This window comes from Pseudorasbora parva, chromosome 10 (genome assembly GCF_024679245.1).
Source record: "Pseudorasbora parva isolate DD20220531a chromosome 10, ASM2467924v1, whole genome shotgun sequence".
NCBI lineage: Eukaryota > Metazoa > Chordata > Actinopteri > Cypriniformes > Gobionidae > Pseudorasbora > Pseudorasbora parva.
In genome coordinates, this window is record NC_090181.1 from 12,381,755 (window position 1) to 12,388,190 (window position 6,436).

A 6,436-nucleotide genomic window follows, 5' to 3' on the forward strand; every position below is an offset into this window, starting at 1 on the left:
TAAGAGCAGTTGCGAATGCAGCATCTAGGTATTCATATTTATGATGTGAAGTTCAGGCCTCATGTAGAAAGAAAATTAATTCTACTGCTACACACTTGTGTCTGTCCCAGATGACCATTTCTTGTCCTCATATTCTCTGATCCAGATCACTGCTTTTATCAGTCTCTCTCTCTCTCTCTCTCTCTCTCTCTCTCTCTCTCTCTCTCTCTCTCTCTCTCTCTCTCTCCCTCTCTCTCTCTCTCTCTCTCTCTCTCTCTCTCTCTCTCTCTCAAAGATTTGCTGGTTCGTCGCTCTCTTAGTAGGACATCATTTTAGTTTTACTGTACAAACTGTATATTCTATCCCCTTACACTATACCTTCCCATCACACAAAACTTACATTAAAAAAACCTCATTCTGTATGATTTATAAGCTTGATTCCTCATGGGGACCTCAATTTAGGTCCTCACGGTGACACGAGTCCCCATGAGTTTGTGTGCATTTAGGTTGAAGTCCCCACCGCGTGATAGAAAAACAGATATCGGTAAGTTAAAGTTTAGAAGTGGGTTAGCACTGCTTTTTACCCACTGTGTTATGAAATCTTTCTCCAAAGCAGGGATAGCACCAAATGATGAAACGATGCCTGAACTTTATAGTTCTGACACCACAAATATGCAAATAAGAGCATTATCCCAGGGTACTTTGTACAGTGTGAATTATAAATGCTCAGGATTAGTTGATTGTCTCCCCCCCCCCCCCCCCCCCCCCCCGGTAAATGATGAGCAGTGTGAACCATGAACCAAGATAATGCAGCATTCTGTTTACCTGCAGTTTAGAATGACCCAGGGTTAACTATTTAAAGTGTGAAAAGCCCTAATAAGTGTGGAGGAGAGGGGTTTAAATAATTCAATAAATAACAGTTGAAAAATTGTTTCAGAGCCTTAGCATTTTGATAACAAAATGTATTTTGTCCAACATGCATCAATAAATCACACAATAAGACCATGACATGTGTAACGTGGACTTTAAATCCTGAAACAAGTTTTAAAACAAAGTAGGCAAAAGATTTTTAAGCCGGTGTGTCAACGCAGCTTGAGTAGAATCCTCACTGACCCCAGTTTTGTAAGGTTTTCGCACTTAAAATGTCAATTAAATGTTGTTTTTCGCTTTTTTGGAAGCTTGCATGTGGGGGTGAGAGGAGAGCGGATATGAAGTCTTGCAGCGTTCGGCAGTAGTGTTTGACTGTATGACAGGATCCGTTCTGCTAATGAGTTACAGGTCAGCCTTACTTCCTAACTTTATGACAATAGCCAGTTTTAACACTGATTTCTGCCCTAATTGCGTCTAGAAACACTTTTTTTTTTGTGAATGAATCATTCAGGAGAACTCGCTGTATTAAGGTGTAAACCGTGTGTTATCACCAACAATCTCAGACAGATCTGTAGCTACACCTCTTTATTCTGGCTCCTAATAAATGATGTGTTTGGCTAATTTACATTTTTCTTTAGCACTAATGAGCTTTTTGACTGGTGAGTTTATTCTTTAGAAAGAGATGTTCCCTGTAGAAGACATCCTTTCATAAACATAGACCGAGACAGAGGTCTATCATTATCCTATGCAAGAAAAAAAACATAAGGAAAGGGGCAGAGGGGCAGGTGTGTCAACTCATTTTTAAATTCCTAGGTGCTGGTTTGTGTGTTTTGTGTTTTTTGTGCAGAGTAAACAGTATAGGCCTATAATGAGAGCTGTGCTGACTGTATATTCCCAAAAGGGCTTTTCTATATCTTTTCTCAGATATCTGTGGAATAAAATGCAGCCCTCTACTACTTCAGATGAGAGGACACAGTAGCTGCAATAAAAAGCAATAATGAAACTGAAATATTGTAGCCTGGTGGATACAAACCACAGTACAATAGGACATATAGACTGGCATGTGTTCTCTAATATTTTGTATTTTTTTTTGTATTTTTGTAACTAAAGAGGACACGTTAACAGGTGACTTAACACTGATTACAAAATGCTGTCATGATGAAAGACATGATAAAAATAGTTACATATTCTCCCTCTTACATGCACACTGTACTGATCCATAGACAGACAGATATGACATGCTCAGTGAGTTTTCTCTTGACAAACACTGCCACCCAGAGTCAGCTTGAAAATGTGCAAAAGACAATTTCAATACAATCCTGTGCTAGATAATTTGTCTAATATATTTATGGGGCAAAAAGGTATTTAGTCAGCCACCAATTGTGCAAGTTCTCCCACTTAAAAAGATGAGAGAGGCCTGTAATTGTCATCATATATAGGTACACTTCAACTGTGAGAGACAGAATGAGAAAAAAAAGCAAATCACATTGTCTGATTTTTAAAGAATTTATTTGCAAATGATGGTGTAAAATAAGTATTTGGTTACCTGTTTGAACTCTTATCAGTTTAAAAGACACCTGTCCACAACTTAGTGAATGTTGCACCATACCTACTGTGAAGCATGGGGGTGGAAACATCATGCTTTGGGGCTGTTTTTCTGCAAAGGGACCAGGACGACTGATCTGTGTAAGGGAAAGAATGAATGGGACCATGTATCATGAGATTTTGATTAAAACCTCCTTCCATCAGTAAGGGCATTGAAGATGACTGGCTCTTTTAGCATGACAATGATCTCAAACACACCGGCCGGGCAACGAAGGAGTAACTTTGTAAGAAGCATTTCAAGGTCCTGGAGTGGCCTAGCCAGTCTCCAGATCTCAACCCCATAGAAAATCTTTGGAGGGAGATGAAAATCTGTGTTGCCCAGCAACAGCCCCAAAACATCACTGCCCTAGAGGAGATTTGCATGGAGGAATGGGCCAAACTACCAGCAACAGTGTGTAAAAACCTTGTGGCAACTTACAGAAAATATTTGACTTCTGTCATTGCCAAAAAAGGGTATAAAACAAAGTATTGAGATTAACTTTTGTTATTTACCAAATACTTATTTTTCACCATAATTTACAAATAAATTCTTTAAAAATCTGACAAAAATCAGATTTTTTTTTCTCCTTCTGTCTCTCGTAGTTGAATTGTACCTATGATGAAAATTACAGGCCTCTCTGATCTTTCTAAGTGGGAGAACTTGCACAATTGGGGGCTGACTAAATATGTTTTTGCCCTACTGTATGTATTTATTTTTGTATTCCCTATCTTTCTGTCTCTCCTTTCCACCAGGATAATCAGTCTATAAGTAAACAGAAGTACTAGTGTTTTTGGAGATTTAAACAAAATGTTCTCGTACCTGTCTCTTCTTCACTTCTTCTTCTTCTCTTCTTCACTTTTTCTGACCTTATGTTACAAACAAACACCTTGGTGCAAATTATCCACCTTATTGTAATTTGTTTGCTCAGAATCTACATCTATATTAGTAAAAAAAAAAGTATTATATTTATGAAAAAATACGTTTTTTTCCCCTTAAAAAAAATCATGTTAATCTTACAAATGGACAGACATAATTTTCTAAATGATCTAAATATCAAAATGTATTCAATAATAAACTACATTGACATATTTAGAAAAATCCCAATAAAATGTTATTGCATTTTTGCTCATGTCTCCGTGATCCCAGTAGACTACCATATATGAATATTTGTCTGTAACTTTACACCAAATAATATTAATTTCCTTTAGCATACAGTATTTTGGGTGACGATAGTAATGGCGTAACATTTGCTAGCGGTTCGATATTAATTTAACGTGAAAAGAAAAGTAGGCTACATTATTTACGGGTAAAACTGACCTGGATTTGAAGCCCTGGCAAATCACAATATGAAATAAATGCTTTTCTCCAAAACACATTGGCAACAATTGTTGGTACCCTTTTATTAAATACTTTTTGAAACCTCCTTTTCCCAAGATAACAGCTCTGAGTCTTCTTCTATAATGCCTGATGAGTTTGGAGAACACCTGAATAGAGATCAGAGACCGTTTCCTCCATACAGAATCTCTCAAGATCCTTCAGATTCCCTGATCCATGCTGGTGCTTCTTCTCTTCAGTTCAGCCCGCTCATTCTCTATAGGGTTCAGGTCAGGATACTGGGATGGTCATGGCAGAAGCTTCCTTTTGTGCTCAGTGACACATTTGTGTGTTGATTTTGATGTTTGTTTTGGATCATTGTCCTAATGGGAGATCCAGCCACGGCCCATTATAAAGATTTCTAGCAGAATCCATCAGGTTTTGATTTTTTTATCTTTTGGTATTTGCTAGAATCCATGATACCATGTATCTGAACAAGATGTCCAGGACCTCCAGCAAAAAAAAAGGCCCATAACATTAAAGATCCAGTAGTATTTTTAGTCGTGGGTATGGGGTACTTTTTATCCCTGTTTGCACCAAACCCATCTTGTAGATTTGCTGCCAGAAAGCTATTTTATAGTTTCATCTGACCACAGAACCAGGTCCTTTTTGACTTTCCAGTCGTGTCTGACAACTGAATTTGTCGCTAGAGTTTGTTTTTGGATGAGTGAGGAGGATTTTTCTTGAAACCCTCCTAAAAAACTTGTTGTTTTTTCTAAAAAACGTTGTTTTTTTGGTTTTCTGACCCCAAGACTCAACTAATCTCTGCGATTCTCCATCTGTGATCCTTGGAGAGTCTTTGTGCACTCAAACGTTCCTCCTCGCTGTGCATTAGGACAATATACACACACGCGTCCTCTTTCAGGAAAATTTGTAACGTGACTACAGGAGCTTCTTAATTATTGCCCTGATGCTGGAAATGGGGATTTTCAATGCTTTATGCTTTGTGCCTCCTTATATTTATACTCCTGTGAAACAAGACATAGCTGGACAATTTCATGTTCCTTGTCACCCTGGTGTACTAAAAAAAAAGTAAATATTAATGTAAATATACTTCAGAGATATTTTAATCATTTAAAATTCTAGGGGTACCAACAATTGTGGCCAACGCGTTTTAGAGAAAATAATTTATTTCATAATGTGATTTACCCCCCCCCCCCCCCATTTTCAATTTCAATTATTTTACTTAAATGATTATTATTATTATTTTTAATTTATTATTATTATTATTTATTATTATTATTTTTTTAAAGATCAAAAGGATAAACAATGCAGATTTTTTTACAGCCATATTTGATCATATTTACCAGGGGTACCTACAATTTTGACCACGACTGTATATACTGCTAATAATAATAATATATAATATAATAATATATTATTATTATTATTATTATTATTATTATAAAAAAAATATTATTATTATTATTATTTTCAGTTTACATATCTTATAGACTTTATATAGTCTTTTATTTTTGCAAACCAAACCATCTTGTTCAATATATTATTGTATAATATTTGTGATACAATGGTGCACTCTGCTGGGAAGAAATTGAAATTTAGAAGAACACAACCTAAAAATATATAGGATCTATATATGAAATAGGAAGTCCAGTATTTGCATTTTGATTTTATAAACTTAAAGGCTGTTTTTATTTGATCAAAAGTGATGGATGGATGGATGGATGGATGGATGAATGGATGGATGCAGTGTTTTGGGACTAACTTTATATTAAGTTATAATATGTAATTACGCTAATTATGTATGCATAAATCTGTTATAATAAATACTGCAATATTCCATAAAAAAAAAAAAAAATGAATGACCCACCTCAATAGTCGCAAAAGTGTTTTGCAATACACAGGGCTCCTAAGCAACCTCCCGCGGTCTCTCTTGAAGCCAATACGAAAGTGACTTAAACTCCAATTCATCGACTGACTGCTTAGTTTCAAAATGGTTTGGGTACAAGGTGATCGCGTTGAAAATAAAGGCATTTGTCTAGCGTTAGAAGCTCATTTGAAACATTGCCGAGGCTCATTTAAGAAAATGACAGCTCCGAAGAGACGCCGCTTTAGTTCGAGGTAGTGCTAACAATAATAAAGAAAGATGATCAACACCTTATGTGTTACCACTGAAATGTAGATGTAATATATTTCCATATGTAAGCCCTTCTTATGCAGAATGTTGTCTAATAGACTGCAACACGATAAAACTAACTGTAATAGCGTTTAGTCCACTTTCTATAATAGCCTAATTTAGAGATCACACTTTTTTTTTAACCGACAACTTTGATCGGTTAACGTTCATATGGTCAAACAGTCATCTTTTAACATCCCTACAACCAACATTATTTGTAGTGTCACATGCATTGACAACCATACACTCGATGCTATCCAGATAGTCCGCTTTCTGACGATTCTCTAATTTCGGTCAAGTGCAGGCTATTTTTACTCTGTATAAAACATACAATACCCTTCATATAATTACTTGTTTATGTCAATATGCACTATGTTAATGACAAGCCCAGATGATCTAGCTCTTGTTGGAGGAAAAAAAAACAATAAATCATATAACAGTAATTCTATGTTTAAAGTTTATGGCACGCCCATCTTGGGAATTTGGGTATT